Raw genomic sequence first — 21629 nt, forward strand, 5'->3', positions numbered from 1 at the left:
CTGGTGTTTCTCCCTGCTCATTTTCTACCTTTGTTCTCTGTTCTTTGAGTCTTCTGTTCTGTTCTTTTCTCTCTCTCTCTCTTTTTTTTTTTTTTTCTCAGTTTTCTTCTCAGGGTTTTTTTTCGGAGCTTTTTGGGAGAGTGCTGGGGTTATTTTTTTTCATATTTAGTGTTTTGGGGGGGTGTCTTTTTAAATTTTCCTTTTCCCTTGATGTTTTCCTGATTTACACCATCCCCCTGCTATTTTCTCTTCATTTCCCTGTTTTTCTCGGTCTCTTTGTTTCTTTCCTTTTTTACTGTTTGTCCCCATTACTCCCATTTGTCCTATGTTTGCCTGTTTCTTTTGATTCTCTGGTTTTCTCATTTTTCCCGTTTTACCATTTTCCCCTTTTGTCCCATTTCCTTTCTGGCTCTGCATGTTTTTTTCCCATTCTTCTGTCATTATTTAGGTTTCCCCTCTGGATTGTTTGGCCCTCCTGGATGTTTTGGCCCCGAGTCTGTTGCCCTTAGATTTTTGCCCTCCTATTTGCCCCCTTTCCCCTTTTGGTAGTGGGTCAGCAAGGCAAGAATGCCTTCGGGCTGGGGCTCCAAGACCTCCATGTTTGAGGTGCCCTTACTTGAACTGAAGCCTATAGTAACAATTCTATCCTAAATCCATTTTTGTCTCATCCTCTTGGGAAAGAGGATGTGGAAAGCTAACAACCTGGCTACCGGACTATTCCATCAGCGAGTGAGATGACATCTCTCATCCTGAGGAAATGGAGGGCTGTTCCCAGGGCCAGCACTGACCCCTGACTTGGGGGCTTAGCCCTCGACTACGGGAGCCTTCTGTCAGAAGAGGGACCTGCCTTGATGCCTGAAACTGTTGACAACCCATAATTTCAGTAGTTACTTCAGGATAAATTTTCCGACATTCTCTAAGTCATGGCATTTGCGGATAAACACATCTAGCTGAGTTCTGGATTTCCATCTTCCAGGAAACCCCATCAGCTGGAGAGTAAACTGTTTCCAGATTTAACCTCCTTCCTTTAATGGCAGCTCTCAGAAGTTGAGGAGGTGAAGGCTGTACTCCTCCTGAAGCCTGCCGATGGAAATTGGTGGAGTTGTCTTCTCAGAGTTACTGAGACACAAGATGGAATTTAATTGCCAACTGGAAAAGCTTTGGCCCGTATGAAGAAAGAGCTGTCCTTTGAGAGGAGGCATTGAAATGTTACATCACTTTCTATGATGAACACTGTAACAAGGATATATTGCAATGGCACCCTGTGAGAAGGTATGCTTTTAGTGAACGTATCTTGTATGCCTTTTACCTGCCAGACCTGGCATGCACCAGACTTGGGCTATAAATAAATCACTGGATTTATCCTCCTAGGCAAAGCCATACATCTGTCTACTAAGTCGGTGTGTGCAGGAGGTGGGGGAAGGCTGCCTCCAAGTGAGTGTCTTGACTCAGCCACCAGAAATGTTTTCGGTTCTGCAGAAGCAGCTCTTCAGAGATTCAGGTAGGGTGTCCTTGTGATACTAGTATCCAGTTTGTTGGGGAAAGTACAGCAGTCGGGTGCTTGAAGGGCACAGAAGTGCAAAGGAACCTGGAAAGGGCAAATGAAATGAAACTTAATAATATATGTCCGCACCCATCTGAATGCACAAGCCAAAAATCTGGTGCATGTGCTGGACTATCTGTAAGACTGTTGTAAATGGAGCTCCCAGGGAGTCTCCAGCAGCCTCCCAGCATACCTGGCCTTGTGGAACCTAAGTGATAGCTGGTGCTGTCCTCTGGGCTTGCCGGGTGCTGGTGAAAAGGAAGTTTGGTAGAGAATACAGAGCCAGGTGGAATAGGCTGCCATGTAAACAACAACTATGTATCCATGCAGACAGACATCTGTGAACACCTGCAAACAGCCTGTAACCTGAAAACTGTGTCGACCAGATAGTACACAGAGACAAAGTGTCAGAGCACACCTACTGCATGGGAAAATTCAGCAGATTTGGAGGAGATAGGTGATTAAAGCGAGCCAGACTGTTCCGTGGGAAAAGGAGCACAGACAGGGCACGTTGACCCAGAGGCATGATCGCATGGCTGGGCCGTACCAGTGTTGTCCCCAAACTGGGTTCTTTTACTGGATGTGTAAGCAACCAATAGACGCACAGGATCGAGATACTTGTTTATTTCATTTCTGCACAGGGATGGGTGCTAGGTGGTAGATCCACAAAGCTAGCACACCTTCTCCCTTTCTCATTCTTTATCTATAAACACTTTTCAGGAAGTACTTTATACAGATTTTTCTGTTGGTTACAGTTTTATAACAGCACATTCTTGCTCTGTGCTTGTGCTTTAACATCCGAGTTAATTAGCATAAGAAGCAGAGAAGAAGGTGGTAACATCATTATCATGTCATTACCATCTCATTATTCATTTAGGGGAGTGCACTTTAATAGGTTAATAAGCCCTAATGAACTTGTAGGTTCCTCTGGGTTATTCTGCTGTTTTTGTCCTCTCTGTTCCTCACGTTCTTCAAAGTGTTGTGGTTTCCTCATGGTAATTCGGCTGGAGCCGGTTGTCCTTTGCAATACTGTTTGCCAAGATCCTCTCTCCCTTGTCCTTGAGTCTTGTTAGCTCTTGGAGGGTTTCCACAGCATCATTCCAACAGAATGCCAGTGTTCCCATGGGGGTCCAATTTTGCTTTCCTGACAGGCGGTGAAGGGGTATTACAAGGGGAAGGACATTATACTGTAATTCCATTCAGAATCAGATCAGCAACCCCAGGCCCCATTCCTGTTCAGCCTCCCAGGAAAGGGTTCCTGTTTTGTACCCATTCCTGCTCCTCTGGTCCCTCTTGCTCTTGGGCCTCATCCTCTCACATTTATTCCCCTTCCTTGCATCCTTGCAATTCCTCTTAATGCTGTGATCAACATACTCGCTTCCTCCTGCTGTAGTTTTCCCTTCTCTTTCTCTTTCTGACCTTCCACTGTATAAGAAAGTTGCTAATGATTGTACCTTCTGTAGATTCTTTCCCTGCCACCATGGAGCATGCTTTCTGAAATACTCCTGGATTCCTGGGGCTGCTGGCAGGACAAATGCACTCACTGCCAGCCTTCCATTAACATTTCCCACAGACATTCCTCCAGAGCTTAATTGGTTTTGACGCAAGCTACTCCAAAAATTGCTCGGGTGTTCCTCACGCTTTTGCTAATGAAAGTACCTCTCCTGAGTTAACGACCATTAGTTCTTACTGCTAAGACTGGATTTTGACACTCAGTTTCACATGCTACCCAATCATTTGTAGTATTAGAATCTCGATGTTGATCTGCTCCTGGTCAAGGTTGATGGTTTCCACCTCAGTCTGCCAATTCCTTATCCCTCTTCCAATGTTCATTTCCTATCCTCTGGCTGAAAGATCTCTTGTAACAAGACTTGAACGCCCCCCCCCCCCAAAAAAAAAAAAGTGAGCTGTCCCTCTACTCTTGTAGAAAGCAGTCAAGCTGCCTTCTCCAGGTCTTCCTGCACCTGGGGCATTTGCTGGGCCCTTTGAACTACATCTCCCAGAGCCCATGGCCAATAAACATAGACACAAAGGACCAGTGTGGGCGGCTGCTGGACTGGTGTCGCTGGTGTCACTACACCTGGCTTAGGAATCACAGCTCCAGTCATAGGCGCTTGCAGGGTGGCATACTATTTTGCCATGGGAAGTGACAAATATAGGTTAGAAGCTTGAGCAGAAGCAGGTTCAGAGGGAGGAGAAGCAGGAGCAGAGCTATTCCTCATGTCTCGCAGCATTTGCTGCACAGGCCTGCATCTTCTCTGACTTCAGTCTCTGAATCCCCCAGGATGCATAAATGCCCAGTTATCCGAAATATACCAGTAGACCAATTCCCACCCTCCAATTGAACCACCCAGAGGCCATACTAAGAGGCTGTCCCCTTCTCGAGTCTGCAGTGGCCATTCTCCCTGACAGAGGGTGATTACTCTACCCTTACTGACATTTGAGGTATGTTTATATTCTGCCAGTCTTCCAGAATTTCCACTAGTGGTGAACCCATTTTACATTTCCTAACAAAGCTCCCCTGACTCATGCTGCCCTGGTTTTAGTACCTCCCTGGTGAGCATCACCACCAAAACCTCACACCTGATGCTCATCAACACAGCCCACAATTGAAAACAAGAAAACAGAAAATATTATCAATGTCCTGAGACAGAACCGAGCTCAGAAAGACAACACGCACAATGTTCCTGTGCCTGGAGTATCAGCTACTGAGAAAACGTGATCTCCAGGTCAGCTTAAAAGCCATGAGCCTGCTCATAACCTATCAGGCACTGAGGCACAAGGGACCTCCCACCCACAAATATGAGCCATGTGGCCAGGGCCAGCCTACCCGGCACTGAGGCTCAAGTGACCTCACAGCCACAAACAGCAGTCACATGACCACCACTGGCCTCTCAGGGCCTCAGGCAGAGGTGACTTCAGAACCACAAACAGCAGCCAGAGAACCACAAACAGCAGCTGTGTGCCTGGCACTGGCCTGTCACGCACTAAGGCACAAGGGACCTCACTGTACTGGCTACCAGTCATTGGGGCAAGAGTGACCTCAGAACCACAAACAGCACCCGCATGACCAGCAATGGCCCATCAGGCACTGAGGAAGAAGAGACCTCACAAACACAAACGTATTCATGGGCCTCTGGTGGAAGCAATGTCACAGCCACAAGCACCAGCCCCATGACCAGCACGGCCTTATCACGGCCTCAGGCAGAAATGATCTCACAGCAACAAGCAGCAGCCGTGGGCCAAGTACTGGCCTATTAGGCATCGAGGCACAAGTGACCTTGTCACCGCAAACACCATCCAAGGGCCTCGGTATGGCCAATCAGGGCCTCAGGCAGAAGTGATCTAACAGCACAAGCAGCAACCACATGACCACCACTGGCCAATCAGGCCCAGACGCACCAGTGACCTCCCAAGAACCATGAGGAGCAATGGGCCCAGCACCAGCAAATCAGATGCTGAGGCAGAACTGACCTCACAAGCACAGTGACCAGGATGTGCCTATGAGGGCTCAGGAGAAGTGACCTCACAAGCAGAAACAAGAGCTTTGTGCGTGGTAGTGGCCTATTGGGCACTGGTGCACAAGTGACCTCATAAGCGCAAACTGCAGACATAGGTCTACAACTGGCCCATCAGGTCATCAGGCATAAGTGACATCATAACCACAAACAGTAGCCATGTGACCAGCACTGGCCTGTTAGGTACTGAGGAACAAGTGACTTCACAACTATAAAGAGCTAGCACATGACCAGCAGTGGCCTATGAGGCAGTGGTGCACAAGGGACCTCCCCATCACAAACAGCAGCTGTGAGCATGGCACTGGCCTATGAGGCACTGGTGCTCAACTGACCTCACAGCCACAAACACCAGCCATGTGACCAGCGCTGGCCTATCAGGCACTGAGGCACAAGTGACCTCACAATCAAACCAGGCAGCAAGGGCCACAGCCCTGGCCATTACAGCCTCAGGAGAAGTGACCTCACAAGCAGAAACCTCAACTGTGTGACCAGCCCTGTGCTCTGGGAGCACAAGTGACCTCACAGCCAAAACCAGCAGCCAAGAACCTAGTAGTGGCCTGTCAGGAACCAAGGCACAAGGGATCTCACTGCCACACAAAACAGCTAGATGACCAGCGCTGCCCTGTCAGGCCCTGGGGCACAAGAGAACGCATAGCCATAAAAGGCAGCCAAAGGCCTACCGCCCTCAGAGATGTTACTGCTGCACAAGTGACCTCACAACCAGAAACGTCGGCCATGGGCCTCGCACAGTCCTATCAGACACTGAGGCAGAGGTGACCTCCCAGTCACAAACAGCAGCCACATGCCTAGCACCAGCCTGTTAGGTACTGAGCCATAAGGTACATCACATCTGAAACAGCAGCTCTGAACCTACCGCTGGTCTGTCAGGCACTGAGGAACAGCCACAGATAACATCCAGGGGCCTAACACCGGCCTGTCAGTCACTGCAGCACAATGACCTCACACCACAAACACCAGCCATGGGCCTAGCACTGACCTATCAGGTCCTCAGGCAGAAGTGACCTTAGAAGCACAAACAACAGCTGTGTGCCTGGCGCTGACCTATCATGCACCAAGGCACAAGTGACCTCACAACCACTGACAGCAGCAATGCCCATAGCACTGGCAATTAAGGCTCAGGCAGAAGTGATCTCACAAGCAAAACATCAATCACATCACCAGCACTGGCCTCTGAGCCACTGGTGTGCAAGTCACCTCACAAGCAACAACAGCAGCAGGCCTATAAGGCAATGAGGCACAAGTGATGTCACGGCTCCTAACATCAGCCATGGGCCTAGCACGGGTCTATCAGGGCCTCAGGAGAAGTGACCTCACAAGCTCTAATAGCAGCTAGGATCCTCGCATTGCCCTGTCAGCAACTGAGGCAGAAATGACCTCACAACGACAAAGAGGAGCCATGTGACCAGCACTGGCCAATCAGGCCCTGGTGCACAAGTGACTTCACAATCCCTAATACCAGCCATGGGCCTAGCACTGGCCTATCAGGCACTGGTGCACAGGTGACCAAACAACCACTAACCTCAGCCATGGGCCCAGTCAGGCCTGTAAGGCCCTGAGGCCGAAGTGACCTCCCAATCCATAGCATCAGCCATGGGCCTGACACTGGCCTATCAGGGCCTCAGGCAGAAGTGACCTCACAACCAGAAATAGCAGCCAGTGTCCGAGCGTTGCCCTATCAGGCACTGCGGCACAAGTGACTCTGCCACCACGAACAGCAGCCATGGGCCTGGCACTGGCCTAGCAGGCGCTGGCGCACAAGTGACTTTACAGCCACGAACGGCAGCCATGGGCCTGGCACAGGCTTCTGAGGGGCTCAGGCAGAAGTGACCTCACCAGCACTAACATCAGGCAGGGGCTTAGCACTGCCCTGTCAGGCACTGAGGCACCGGGGACCTCACGACCACAAACAGCAGTGACGTGTCTGCCTTGTCCTTGCCATTTACGGGTGCACAAGCAGCCTAACAACGTGTATTCACGTGCATTCAAAGGAGTTTGCTTGCCGCTTGCCTATCCCGTTCTCAGGAAGCGGTGACCTCACAGTCTTCACCAAAGCCATATGCCATCTGCTGCCCTATCAGATAGTAAAGCAAGTGTGACCGCACAAGCAAGAACAGAAGCCACATGCCCCTCACTGGCCTCTCACATGCTGAAACAGAAGTGACCTCAGAGCCTGCATTGAAGCCATGTGCTTGCTGCTGGCCTATGAGGCACGGAGGCACAAGGGACCTCACAAGCACAAAAACAGAAAGGTGCTTGATGCTCTTCCTTGAAGCAAAAGTCACCTGTCCAGGACAAAAGGGAGCAATATGGCTGCTGGTGGCCTAGCAGATCCTGATGCCCAGTGACTTCAAAAACACAACCATCAGCAATATGGATCGAGCTGAACTGCCAGCTACTGAGGCTGAGGTGACCTCACTCACAGTCAGCCATGAAGCCATAGATCTGCTCCTGGCCTGTTGGGGACTCGGGCACAATTGACCTAACCAAGCACAAACAGCAGCAATGTGCGTGCTGGTTGCCAATCACATACTGATGCACAACTGACCGCAAAAGCACAAGCAGCAGCAATGGGCCTGCTCCCTGTTTATGAGGTACTGAGACACACAGGACCTCACCGTCATCACCAAAGCTAGGGGCATGCTGTTGGCCTGCCAGGTTCAGAGGCACAATTCGCCTCACAAGTGCAAACGGCATCGACGTACCTGCTACTGCCCTATCTGTTGCCAAGTCACAAGAGACTGGGAAGTGCAAAACCTCCCAGAGCAGAAGCTCACCTGGGCCACTCCCATGTCCCTTGATTATGCTGTTATCTCTCCAAACATAACAGTCTTCTACAAACAGCTTTCATCTCCTGCCAAGACTCCCTCCAGGTCCTCGGACATCTCCACTCTGTCACTCTAGGCACAAATCAGAAAAGCCGAAATTGGTCTTGCCTTTCCTGCAATCTGAGCTGTGAGCCTTTGCCCTGGAGCACCTACATGAGGACAACAGGATGCCATTTCCCTTTCTTGGTACTGACAGTCATCCAGGGAGCACAGAGACCTGGGCCCTGGCCTTGATGACGACTTGCCATTTGCTATTGATCATCCTCTGAGAATTCAGGGGGTGATGCCAGAGGAGAAAACGTGGCACTGAGCCATCACCAGAGCAGTACGTACCATGACACAGCTCTTGAATTTTGGCCTTCCCAAATGGAGCCGGTGGTAAAATGCTTCAAGAAGAGAGGGGGCATGCATGCCAAACAGCTGAGAGGCTAGTGGTAGGATGGATGTGCTCACCACCACTGCCTTGACTCCAGCTACTCCGAGCAATGCAGCTACAGCTACGTGGGGCTCCTCACACCCCCAGAAAGTGCAGGCAAAATCTGGCACCTTGCCACCTAGCCAGGGTCAGCAGTGTCAGTACCCAAACACACCACACCAAGCACAATTTGTCTACACATGGGGTGCTTTCTTATTTCCCCAGTGCATCAGAGGCAGGTCACACTACAGCAGGATAGTGTGGGTAACCTGCAGAGACTGCACATGGAAGGAAGAGAGACCTGGGCTGCGCATCCCTTGCAGGGCAATTTTGCCTTGCTGCTCCCATTCCAAGGGACTCCTCCAAACAGATCTGCTACAGGAAGGACTCAGTCCCTTGACAGTCAACTCCTAAGAACTCACCTGCCCTTCTCTAGAGACCACCACACCACAAGTATTCACTCCTTCAAAGAGCTTCCAGCAGGCTAATGCCCAGCCAGCAAAGGGCATCTCCGACAGCCTCTTACTCCCACCCCAGTAAACACTGCTACAGACCAAAGCTCTCATGAGAAACAGCAAATGAGAGCAAAGGAGGGAAAATGCAGGCTTGGTTTGCATCTCGGAGCAAGGAGGAAAAATCCTAGGCAGCATGTATGCTGCAGATCCTGGCAAGCGCTTAGCAAGCTCAAGGCCTGAACCTCAGTGCATCAAAGGCAGCAGGCTGCCAGCAGCTGTGGCCCATGACACCACGGCAACCTAGGCCCAGCCAGCAAATTCCCCCTCACCTTGCAGTGCTCCCCAGGTCCCCAGTCTGCAAGCACTCCCCACACACAGCACTGCCCTCTCCAGCTACCTCCTCCCATGCTGAGCACCAAAACACTTGGAACAGCAGCCAGGCCCACCACAGGGCACCCCTGCACTGTGACACCCCGCACCCACTGCCACTCGCCTCACAGAGAGATGGCAGCAAACATGCACCAAACATGCACCTCCGCGTCAGCAACACACAGGGCACATTCCTACACATGGTAGTAGACAGGGCACCCCTAGGTGCCCAACAACACAGAAAGCCCACCCCTCCAGCCCTTCCCTTCCCTTCTAGTCCTCTAAGGCTCTACAGCAGGCACTGGCGCTGCCTCCCAACATCTACTGCCTAGGGCCTGGCCACTTCCCACCTCCAGGAAGCAGAGGAGTCCTCTCATGGGGGCTGATCATGCCACCTCTTGCCATTCGCTTGTGCCTCAACTTCCTGGAAAATGCAATCTCTTTGAGAATGTGGCTCATAGCTGTTTGAGGGGGGGACACTCCTCCTACCTCCTCCAACAGCCTTTGCAACCATTCTCCAATGGCTGCATACTCGGCAGAAAATAACCAACCTCTAAGGTGTTACAGTTCCAAAGGTGTCATAAAAGCAGGTGGACACCTGAAAGACAGGCACAGCATTCAGACCGTGCAGGAACATCCACAAGCTCCCTCCTGTTTGGACAGAGAGAAGTGCTAAAGCACACACAACCCCTGGGAAGAAGAGATTACTAACACCACTGCCTACACCAGCACTAGATTAATTTAGCAGCCTCAGTGGATCTGGACTCCCTAGCTGACTGCGAGCCGGCTGCAAGCTTCCACTTAGCAGCAAGTAGAAGGACAAATTCCATGTGCATGTTCACGAGAGAACATCATCCACAATTTAAACGTGGCAGGTCTAACTCAGGGTGATGGGGTGGACTAGAGTTGGTGTCAGATGATGGGGAACATCTGCTTCTGCTTGATTAATTAGTTGCCTTTCTGTGTTGCTGTCGAGCTCTTCAGGGGTCAATCCCTCCTCTGGGCACACGCAACAAACCCAGGAGTTCCCTTCACCTCCAGCATCCAAGCCATGTGTCCTCTCTGGACCTGTCAGCTGCTCAGGTAGTGGTGACCTCCCAAGGGCACATACCCCTACCACAGAACTGCTGCTGGCCTATTGGCTTCAGGGAAGCATGTTGCAATAAAAATAAATACAAAAAACATTTTAAGGATCCTCTCCTGGGGACCTGCTACTCTGGCCCCAAGGGCAGCTGCTGCCTCCTCATGGGGCGGCTCTCCTCAGAGTGAGGACCCCAGGGGCTCTGGTCACGGCAGGGACACAGTCCCCATGCAGAATGTCCCATCACAATGGCCTTGTAGGCACCATGCCACCACCGTCACACAGCCCTGCTGCTCCCCACATCACGGGGAACAGCGTGTTGGCGTCATAGCAAAGAGAAGTTCCACAGGGAAATGTGCAGGCCACCATTGCGGTGGCTTTGTGCCTTTGCAGAAGAGGTGCTTCCCAAATGTGAGGCAAACCTCGGAGAAAGCATGACCATGCTGCTTTGTAAACTCAACGTGCTGGTGACAGAGACTGGAATCGGTACTAGGCCGAAGATTGCAGGCTGTAGGTAGCCAGGGGCGGCCACGAGTCGAGGTCAAAGCCAATCAAGAGCAGGAAGACTAGCTCCATTCCTCCTAATCACTGTCTTAAGGCAGAAGAAAAAAGGAGTCCTGGAACTTTGTAGGTACTCCTCAAGTCCTGCCTGGCTCTCCAGCAGTTCAAATGGGGTAGATCTGGTCAGAAGTTGCAAAGTTTTCCAGTGGAAATGGCCATTTTCTTTGCTCTTTAGCTTGGACGTATAGCCAATCAAGAGAGCATTAGATAGTAATGCTTGCAAGCAAAGAAATGTGTAGCAGGCATTTACTCATGCTAATCGGGGACGCCTCTGCCTGACGCGTGCATCGGGCGGACGTGCTTCCCCTACAGCTGCCCGTGCGTGTGTGAGAGAACAAAGTCTCTCTCTGAGCTAGATTCCTACAAGTAGAGTTTTCGTAGGACAAGTGTGGTCTGTGTGGGAGCAGGCCACGAGCTGCCTTGGGCCAGGGACAACTGTTCCCAGCCAGCTTTGAAAGACACGTGAGCAACCCTTCCCAGACAAAGTCCTCAGCTAGTCCGAGGAGCCCATGGTGCCCTAGCTGAGGCATCTTTAAGAGAGACGGGCAGGTATTAGGAGCCAGAGGTGTGAGGAGAAGCTGCTGAGGAGACATGGAGGGAGAGACTGCTGAGGAGATATGCAGGTGGAAGTATGCTCTTGGGAAGAGGTGCTCCATGCCCAAAGGGTGCACCCCTGAGGGCCTGCAACCATTGGTTGTAGGTGACCAGTGCTGATGCAGGGAAAGCCCAAGGGACTGTGACGTGCAGAGCCGCTGGCTGCCCCCACAGCCGATGTGGGAGGCAGAGTAGCCAAGGCCTGACCGGCACCGCACCTTGGATTGCCTTGGGCTTTTGTCATTGACAGTGGGGCTGCCTCTGCGCTCGAGGAGCCACCCAGGGGCCTGCTGCCCGCTGGAGCCTGGGGCTCTGCAGAGGCTTTTGCTTGAGAGCTGCCAGAGGGACCTGCTGGGAAGAGGCAATACTTGCAGCAACTCGGAGAGGGCCGGCTTGCGTCTGTCCTAGGACCCTGCTGCTGAGCCCAGGCTGGGGCCCGGGAGCAGGTTGCATAGCTGGGGCCAGAGTGTTGGTGGCCATGGAATACCTGGGCTCAGTCACATCCCCTCCATCCAGAGCACTCAAGAGGCTAACCCTGTGCCCTCCCTCGCACAGGCAGTGGCAGAATAAGGGATTTACCACCAAGGCAGAATCCCATCCTCCCACAAGGCCAGCATCCCCCTGCCCCGCATCCCGGTCCCTCTGCCTCTTTTTGGAAGGGGCAAGACCTCGTGGTCACTGTCTCTTCTGGGGTGTGGAGACTGAGGCCAGATGGAGGAAGAGCCTCCTGCATCTTCTAATAGAATGGGGCACTCCGGAAGAGTAACTGAAGCCTCCCACTCCACCTCGGAGGACTACCCACCATGTTCTGCCCTCGGGTCCCTCAGTGGCAGGGCAGAGCTCTTGAGACAAAAGGTGGGAAACTGCAGGGCTGAATTTGAAGCCGATTATTATAGAAACGGTCCAGAGCTTCACACCATCCCCTGCCACCCCCATCCACATGATACCTGAGCCCTGTGGAGAGTTTGGGATGTTTAAGGAGAGCTTCCTCTGTGTTTGGTGGCCCAGCAGAGCACTGCCATGGGCTGCTGGGAAGAGTGGACATTGTAGCACTCGCATGACGAGAGCCCAGCTCTTGTAGGGGCTGAGTTTTCTCCCTTGCTTCTGTCTCCCCAAAGAAAAGACACACACGGTGAAGAAACAGGGCTGCTTCTTTGGTGACAACGCAACAGAGGGGTGAACTGATGGAGCAGCACTGGGCAGGGGATGGGCCTGAGCACGGTAGCTGCCCTGCAGGCAAGGGGAGGTGCCCGGGACGAGCCCGGCTGCCCAGCACACAAAGCTGTGGGTCCTCAGGGAGCAGAGCAGCCTGGGATGAAATCTGCTGCTCTAGCTCTGCTCAGAGCAACATCCCAGAAGCAGGTTCCACCTGCCCCAGCTGCTGCGCAGCCGGTAGCTCAGGCCTTGTAGGTGAAATCCTGATGGGGACCTTTCCAGTAGAGGCCTCAGCAGCAGGCTGGTCTGTGTCGCCAGGGCACTGACGGAGCGATGGCTGTCATTCTGCAAAGGCTGAAGGGCTGGCAAAGGAAAGAGCAGAGATCCAGCCCCTGTGTCTGCAGAAACCCCAGGCGTTCTCCCCAGGCAGCACCAGCCCACCAGCCTTCCCATGACCACGAGGCAGCTGGGGGACCAACGGGGCAGCTAAGAGTTGCTGGTCAGGCTGCCCCAAGTGCCTTGAATGATTCCTCGCCTCTTCTCCCCTCACCTCTGCCACCTCCCCCGCACATACCCTTCCCCTCCGCAGAGGGACATAGGGCCCTCTTTGCCTGGTGCTGCACAAGGGAGTGGAGCACACTTCTCGGGCACCTTCCCCCACCCCCAGCAGCCCACAGAACACCACGCTGCCCACACTCACCCTTGCAGATAGCCAGCAGCTTATCCTCGCTCTGGGGCCTCACATGCTGCGCGGCGAGCCCTAGGTACACAAAGCCCATCACTCCTCGTGCTCCCCAGCATGCTCCCAGCAGCACAGCTCCCCTCCACCCCGCCAGCCTGGCCACATGCCCTCCTCCCTTTGGGCAGGTCTGACCCTGTGCAGCAGAGTGCAACCACCGAGGAGGGTGTGTGGCACCAGAGAGAGCTCCCATCAGCCTGTCCACGTGGGCAAGGATGGGAGAGGGAGACACGGAGCCCCTGGGTGCTCAGGCCAGCACCCAGCAGTCGGGGCTGCAGGCACCCAAGGGTTCAGAGGGCGGCCCCAAGGGTTGTGGCTCACCGATGAACCTCACGGCCACCTCTCGCAAGGATGCCTGAGGGTCCTGCAGGTATGGCAGGCTCTGGCTCACGTACTCCTCTGCTCTGCTCCTGTACCGTGCCAGCTGGAGAGAGCACAAGGGTACAGGGATGACACAGACCCTCCCCAGTAGGTTCGGCCCAGCCCTCCTCCCAGGGATACCCTCCCCATCCCTCCCGTGCCAGGACAGTCACAGCTCCCAGCCAGGAGCCCCGTGCTGATGAGGTGCGAAGGCAGCACAGGACCGGAGCGTGGTCGGGAGGCGCTGAGAGCCCCCTGTGCTGCTGCCAGCCCCAGCGTGAGCAGGTTGCCCATCAGCCTGCAAGAGTCAGTGAGGGCAGAGGGGCCTGGAGAAGAGCGCGTCAGGGCTGTGCGCTCAAGGAGCAGCTCCAGGCTGCAGCTCTGGGCTGCAGCAGTGGGCGAGGGGCAGAGCTGTGTGCCACGGTGCCCCATACCCTGTGCGTGAGGACAAGGCCTCAGCTGGCCCGGGCCCTTGGGGACTTTGGGGCTTTGCTTACCATGCACTCGCTGATCTTCCACGTCTGCCCTGTTTTTGTCAGATACCTGAGCCGCTCCCAGTGCAGGAGTTGGGCTGCTTCAAGGAGGGTCTCCTGAGAGGCCTGCCAAATAGCAGAGACGGGGAGATGCCACCACAGCCCAGCCCCTTTGGGGAAGGTGTAGCCAGGGAAAGGAACAACCCCCAGCTGAAGGCTGTGGTGGGTCTGAGGCAGAGAGGGCAGCTCTGCACTGTCCTCTGGGATGCAGGAGGCCAGCGACACACATTCAGAGGTGTGGAGGCCCACCCGTGGGGCATCAGCATCCACCCCCTGAATCACTGCTGCTGTCAGAAGTCCCACCTGGGCCACTCGCCGTGCCTCATCACTCAAATGAAAGAAGAGAGGCAGCAGGCTCCTCTGCACATCCTTCTTCATCCTCCATTTGTCACTCCACACCAGAGTCTCCATGATGTCTTTGAAGAGGAGCATGGAGAGCTCTCGCACCCGGCTGGCCTCCTGGACAGAGAGAAGAGGGCAGAGGAGACCTCGGCAATGGTCGTGGCAGCCGGCCATGAGCAGGGGTGCCCCAGCAAGGCGCCTCCTCCTCTCTGTGCGGAGCTGTCCCCGAGCCCAGCAGAAGGGCAGAGCTGGGGCTCTGCTGAGCAGGCTGCTGCTGAGGAAGCTGGGGCAGAGGGCTGTCCTGCAGAGGCAGCACACGCTCTCCCAGGCCCTCGGTGCCTCTCCCTCCACATGGGACGTTCTTTCTCCCGCCCTGGGGTTGCTCAGGTCCTCCCAGCAGAACTGCATGGACAGGGGCAGCCTGTGCCTGGGCTCAGCTCTGCTCCTGGCTCTTGCTTTACCTCCGCCCTAAGCCGCAGCAAGAGCAGCAAGGGCTCAGCACGGTACGGAGCGGCTGGGAGTGCAGCGGACAGTGGCCTGAGCACAGCACTTGCTGACAGTTCCCAGGACTCGTGGCGGGAGGTACACATTCCCCCACCAGTGGGCACAGCGGAGAGGGACACATCACACCTGCGGCCATGTACAAATGTGCGGCAGAGCCCTGGGCTCTCCTGCCGGCCTTACATCATCAAAGAGGGGCAGGAGCATCTCCATCAGCTGCAGGGTACTGGGGTGGGCTCTCTGCCTCTCCATGTAGCGGAAGATGTTCCTCAGCACCATCAGCACTTTCACCCTGCTGTCCCTGTCGGCATCCTGCAGGCACTTCATGAAGTCTGGCAGCAGCGAGTGCATTTTTCTTGCCTGCAAGAAGCACAGAACACCCTTTTTGTGGGGCAACGATGGCCTGCCCTGGCAAAAACTCTCTCTGACACAGCCGGGATGTGCCTGTACCAGGAGCCCTTTCAGGCAGGCACTGGTGCCTTTCTCCTGGTGCTGCACAGCCAATGGCCTGGCCTGAAACGTGCCGGACTGAGGAAGAAGGCAGCTGGAGGAGCTGGGACCTGCTAGCACACCTCTCATTGCCCACAAAGTCCAAGACACTGCCTTACTCCTTGCCTTCTGCCCACCCCCACGCTGTCACACAAGTGTGTGTGTATGTCCCCTACTCACCATCGTGGGTCTCTCAGACGCTGTGATGAGGCCTCTGAGCACCAGCCAACGCATCACTGGGGAGCGATGTGGCAGATACCTCTGCAAGAGGTTGAGGACACGGTCCCCCTCCTTGGCGAAGTCAGTGCAGACCAGCAGCTGGAACACACGTCATGAGAGAGGGACAGAGCCTACAGCGCTCCCTTGCAGCACGAGGCCACGCTCGGTCCCACTGACAGCCCTGAGCAGGGTGCTCCATGGCCCTCCAAAGCCTGTCCTGCGGGTAGCTGTGACCACAGGCAGCCTGCGTGGCCCCTCAACCCAAGCCCTGGGCCCCAGGGTACACCATGCAGATTGCCCGCCTGCTCTTCCGCCCTCTGAACCCTCTGCAGCCTCTTGTGCTCCTGCCTTTGAGGAGCAATTGAACAGCGAGAGCTGGCACCAGGGAGGCACAAAACGCAGAGAGTTACAGGGGTTACCCCCCAGCAGCCACGGACCACAGCCAGGGGGGCTAACACCAGCGCAGGACAGGCACTGCGTATCGTCAGGTCTACCTCAGTGAAGAAGGCCATGGCCGGGATCTCCTGAAACTGGTCCTCCCTGTGGAGCAGCACTGCCAGCTGGTTGAAGATCCAGCACTGGTCAAGCGTTGGAATCTTCCTGATCTCTCTAGCAGGGGGAAGGAGGCTCTGTCAGTATGCAGCCGATCCCGCAGACCTCTTCTGCGATTGCACCGCTAAAGTCTAGCTGCTGCCCCACAGGCCAGGACGTGCAGGGCAAGGCCACAGTGGCATTCCACTGGCGCAGCCAGTGGCAGCTGCTCACCCAGTGGCCGTCTCTCCCCACCGCACACCACCTCTGCAGAGCCAGTGTGGCATCCTCAGGCTCCCTTTGGTGGCAGAGCACAAAGACACCCTTCCCACCACCAAGTCAGGGCCTGTCCACACATCCCATTTCCTGCCCATGCGGGAGGCTTGTCCCCATGGGCTCCTCCCGTGCACATGGCCCTGTGCATCTTGCCCCTTTCCTGGTTAACCCTCTCCAGTAGAGCTGCATACAGACAGAGCCATGGCACTCTGCGTGGCCTGAGCCCAGTCGCTAAGGGAGGGGACTCCAGGTCCCCGGGAGGTGACTGGTCCCACCAGGCACCCTCTCTCACCCTTGCTAACACCAGCTGCTGCCCCAGCAGGCGGTCCTGGCACGCCTGGGGACTCCCTGGCACCTCAGAGGAAGGGGACTGCGTTGTGTAGAGCTGGGCAAAGAGGACTCTCACCTGGCCAGTAAAATGACTCCCAAGTGGAGAGTGTCAGGGCTGAGAAGCATGTCCCAGCCTCCCTTCGTCCTGAGGACCAGGGCTTGGTGTTCGTAGCCAGCGCAGCAGAACAAAGCTGCCATGGTCTGCACTGCTGAGCTGTGTGCAGAGCAAAGGCTGGCTCATACCGGCAGCCTGGCCCTGGCTCCAGGTCCAAGGGAGGGACGAGGGGACGGGGATGGAGCACCTGACAGGGCTGGTGGGAGCGGATGGGTCCCATCGGTGGCATTCCCTCCGGAAGATCGCAATGTCCTGCGGCGTGAGCTCTGCTGTGAAGCCAATTTGGAAGAGCAGCGCCAGGCAGAGGTGGGAGAAAAATGTCTTCACCACCTGCGAGCAGCTGCACTGCTGGAGGAGCTCATAGAGTGCCCTGGTTGCCTACAGAAAACACGCAGAAATGGTTCTCACTGCAGAGACGTCCCTGTTGCGCTGCCAGAGCCTGTCCTGCTGGCAGTGGCCCCAGGGTGCTGTGTGCACGTACTACGAGGCGCTCATGGATCATGGGCAGATGGAGAGGGCACAGAGGGCTCTGCCGCTTGCCCCAGACAGGTGAGCAGAGCCCTGGGGGTGAGGGAGGTCTCATCCAGTAACTCACGGCCAGGGGAAGGATGCGGGTTCTGTCCCTGACGTTGGTGAACGGTTTGCGCAGTGGCCGCTCCACCAGCATCTTGAGGAGCTCCCACAGCACCTTCTTCGACGTGCTGGGCTTGGAGACCATTGCCCTCCACGTGGCCACAGTGACGCTGCAAGCCTCGGCAGTTCTGTCATCAGGGCTGCCCCGGCCACAGCTCTGTGGCCTGGCCAAGCGGCTGAGGGTGCAGACAGAGGCCACAAACTTCAGCTGCTGAGCTTCTTCCTGACAGCGGGGAGGAGAGAGACAAAACAGAGAGCATGAGACGGCGGGAGGCTCGGCCAGTGGTAGCAGAGTGCAGCCCGAGTGGCAATGTCTGTAGTTACCCTTCCTCTGCCTGTGAGAAAGGCCTGGATGCACGCCAGGGCTTCCTGCTCCTCTCTCCGCACGTCGGAGCAGCTGGTGGCAGAAGCCCCTTGCCCTGAGAAAGAAAGAGCAGGCAGAGCTGTGGGGGCTGGCAGGAGGCAGCAGAGGTGGGTGGCAGAGCTGTGCCCTCTGTGCAGCCACGCTGCCTGCTGCACGGACTCCAGCTCCCCTGCGCTTGTCGGGGCTGAGAGGTGCCCGACAGCTGGTGCGTGATTCTGGAGCACAGTGACCTGGGGAAACAGCCCAGGGGTGCCGGGATCAGGAACTCGCTGCGAGACGGGCAGGCAAGGTCCCTGCCCCGCAGCATCGCTGCCCCTCCCAGCCTGTGCCGCAGAGCGGGAGCCGGGTCCCCTCTGCTCCTCTCCTTCCTGGAAGGATGCTGTGCCAGGCCGGCCCCCGAGCACACAGCAGGCCCAGGCATGCCAGCACCGCGGTGCCCCCAGGGCCCCGGGAACACCCCCCCCCTCCCCAGCCTGCCATGGAGGGGAGAGCGTGCGGCAGAGTGGGGTGGTCTTGCAGCCCCCATCCCTGCCCGGCTCCATGGTGCCACTCACTCACCCATCTGCAGAGGCTGAGGCACGCACACGCCGGGGAGCTGTGTCTGGGAGCCGATCTCCTGGGGAGCTCCATCTTCCCTGTCCTTCTCCCAGGCCACCCTGGGGTTGCTGGGGGGTCTCTCAGCCATCCTGTGGGAAGGAGAGGAGGTGCTGAGCGTTGGGGAAGGGGGAGCCTGCGCTCAGGCCTGGCCGCATCTCTGTGTCGCCACAGTGGGCAGACAGTGGTCCTAAAGGAGGCTGCGCAGGCACACGGGGCAACAGTTTTTCAGCAAGCAGCAAATGCCCTGGAAAAGGCCTCTTGGGGGCCCTCCAGAAACACCGGCATCACCTGGCTGCAGTGAGCAAGGGACCAACATCAGAAATCAGGCACGTGGCTGTGCCTTTCCCAGACGAAGGGCTTCGCTGGGCAGATGCCAACACATTTTGCCAAGGCACCGCTTCCAGGAGTGCCTCTTACAAGCAAAGCCAGTGGGGGTGATGCCAGCAATCCCGGAGTGTCCTTGCCTTCCCCTGGCTGTGCTGGGCCATGGAGCCCAAGCCAGGCCCAACCATGGGGCCAGGCTGCTCCCAGGCAGCCCCTCCCAGAGCCAGAGCAGGTGATGCTGGTGTCTCCCCGGTGCTCCTGGTGGCGGGTCCCAGCCCTTCCTGGGACACCTTGACCCTGCAGGGCTAGTGGTGGCTGTGGACACCATTGTCCCAGCCCCGCATCACCACCTCCCCCCAACCCGCTCGGCCACCCTGGACCCCAGGCAAATGGCACCCCTCTTGTCTTACACAGAGTGGGACCTGGGGAGGCCTCAGGAAAACGCCTCGGTCCCGTGGGGCAGCCCTAGGGCTGCAGGGAAAGGCGTGGGCTGCGCTCAGGGTCCTCCTCCACGAGTCCTGCGCACTGCTGCCCTGTCCTGTCCCCCTGCACACTGCGGGACTGAGGCCGTGCCAGCGCCTGACTGTGACACGGGGAGATGTCACAGGAGCACAGTCACCAAGGGCTCTGCCATCCCTGGGCAGCCTCCGCCTGCCCCCTGCTCCCCACAGACCCTTCTCATGCACCAGTTCACTTGTCGGGGCTCAGGTCCCCTAAACCCCTCCGTCTGCCCCACGAGCATGCACTTAGGGCTCTGCTGCTCAACAGAGCCCTTGACTGCTTTCTTGGGTGCCCCCAGGCCCCATAGAGTGGACACTGTCAACCCAAAGTGAGCACCTGGGGACAAAGTGCTCTAGGCTCACCCTAAGAGAGCACAAAGCCAGTGTGACACCAGTTCACCAGTTGACTCGGTGCTACTTCTTTACTTGGGCAAGTTTTCTTTCAACTCCCACCACCAACGCTGTCTCTGCAAAAAGGAAGGTGCATGCTTTTCTTCCTGTCTTAGACGGACCATTCCAAAATGCCCAACGGGGGTTGAGCCTGGGGTTAGTTGTAACACGAAAGGTGAGCACTGCAGAGGCTCTTGCCTTTGCGTAGACCCCCATCATTCCCAAAGGCTATGTTGTCCAGGCGCTTCACCAGAAGATTTCTTTAAGGCACGTGAAAGGACGCGGTTGTGTTGTGGAGCTTTCAATGTATCCTAGGTCAGCTTTCAAACCTACTGCTTTTCGAGAATGAAGCATGGGGCTTTCACAGCCCAATGAAGGGCTGGCTCACTGCCCATGTCTGAGCTACAGCAGGACAACGACTTTTGCCAAGATATTGTGACCTTGCTCCTCATCTCATCCACAGAGTGTTCTTCTGTGGAGCAGTCTCAAATGCCTTAAGGAAGAAGGCTGACTAGAGAGATGCTTCTGTGTGCCACTTTCCCTCTAAATACCACCTCACAGCAGCAATAGCTAGCTGACAAGAATGGTGGGTTTTCACGTGAGACCATCAATTTTTTGGCAAAGCAACAGATCTCTACCAGCCCTTTGGCAACAGTGGGACAGCTTGCACAACTTACTCTTGCACTCCCCCTTGCTCTGGCCCAGAGAAGCCCCAGCCAGCGCCAGCAGTCTGGCCATGGCAAAGGCAGGAGAGTTGCCCCTCCTGGGCTCTCTGGCCCACATTTGAGATCCACCCCGCCAGCTCCTCCAGTGAGGAAGTGGCATCTGTCCCGATGGCTTAGGATCCCTCCCACATTTCCTAACCAAAACTCTGCTGTTCCTTGCACAAAACTAACTGACAGGCATCTCCATGGTTATAAAAGCCAGAGAAATACCATGCCACTGCTGCCTTTACTAACTGCAATCACTAATTATGGATATGCAACTGTAAATCCTAACTGTCCCTACCTGATCCCATGGCTGCTTCCCTGCCTGGCCAAAAGCTTGCTCTCAAGAACACAAGGGAGAAGCCCACCTGCAGAGCCTGCGGTTGCTAAAGGGCCAACAGCAAAGGGAGAAAGGGGCAAAACAGGCACGAGATGGTTGGAGGAAAGGCTGCGGAGGCACCCAGCCACCTGCTGAGAATGGAGCACTTCTCTACCTAGCTTTCCAGTATTTACCACTCCTTGCAGATCTGCATATGGGCATCAGGTCGAACTAAAACAAGCCCTTGGGAAAAGTCTCTTCCAGCTGACTTGTGTGGCAGCAGGGGAAGCCCAGAGGCTGTAACGACACATGGCTCAGAGACCCAGGCCCCGTCCCTGCATGGCATCAGTCTCCACAGAACCGCAGAGGGGCCCTGGCCAAGGCCTCCCTTAGCACCATAGCTAAGGGGTGGAGATGGAGGAGAAAAGTCCTTCCTGGAGATGCTGGGGATTGAACCCAGGACCTCCTGCATGCGAAGCAGGCGCTCTTCCACTGAGCTACATCCCCTTACACATGGCATACGTAGATGGGGGGTGTGCTCTGGGGTGCCCTCTCCTCCCATGCCATGTCCCTGACAAGCACAGCCCCCTTGTGCCCTGCTGCCCTCAGACCCTCCCCAGAAAACTCCATTCAGACCCTCCTGCCTGGCCGTGGGGGAAGCTGGCCTTGCCTCTGCCCTGGGACTGCTCCTGCACAGGGCCACGCCACGGAGCGCTGCCCCTTCAGCATCTCTGCAGCTAATTGGGTCAGGGGGAGAGTGTCGCTGCAGGCGCTGCTGCCAGGCTCTGGCCCTGCCAGGGGAGGCTCGATGGAGAGGGGCAAG

At 55.8% G+C, this 21629-nt stretch overlaps 1 non-coding gene across 1 annotated transcript; it reads right to left on the reverse strand.

Moving 5' to 3' along the window:
• Window positions 1–21241: 21241 nt before the first annotated feature.
• Window positions 21242–21313, reverse strand: TRNAA-CGC (transfer RNA alanine (anticodon CGC)). Its single transcript has one exon. It is a non-coding gene; the product is annotated as a tRNA-Ala (tRNA).
• Window positions 21314–21629: the final 316 nt, after the last annotated feature.

Source organism: Rhea pennata, unplaced genomic scaffold (assembly GCF_028389875.1).
Source record: "Rhea pennata isolate bPtePen1 unplaced genomic scaffold, bPtePen1.pri scaffold_26, whole genome shotgun sequence".
Lineage (NCBI taxonomy): Eukaryota > Metazoa > Chordata > Aves > Rheiformes > Rheidae > Rhea > Rhea pennata.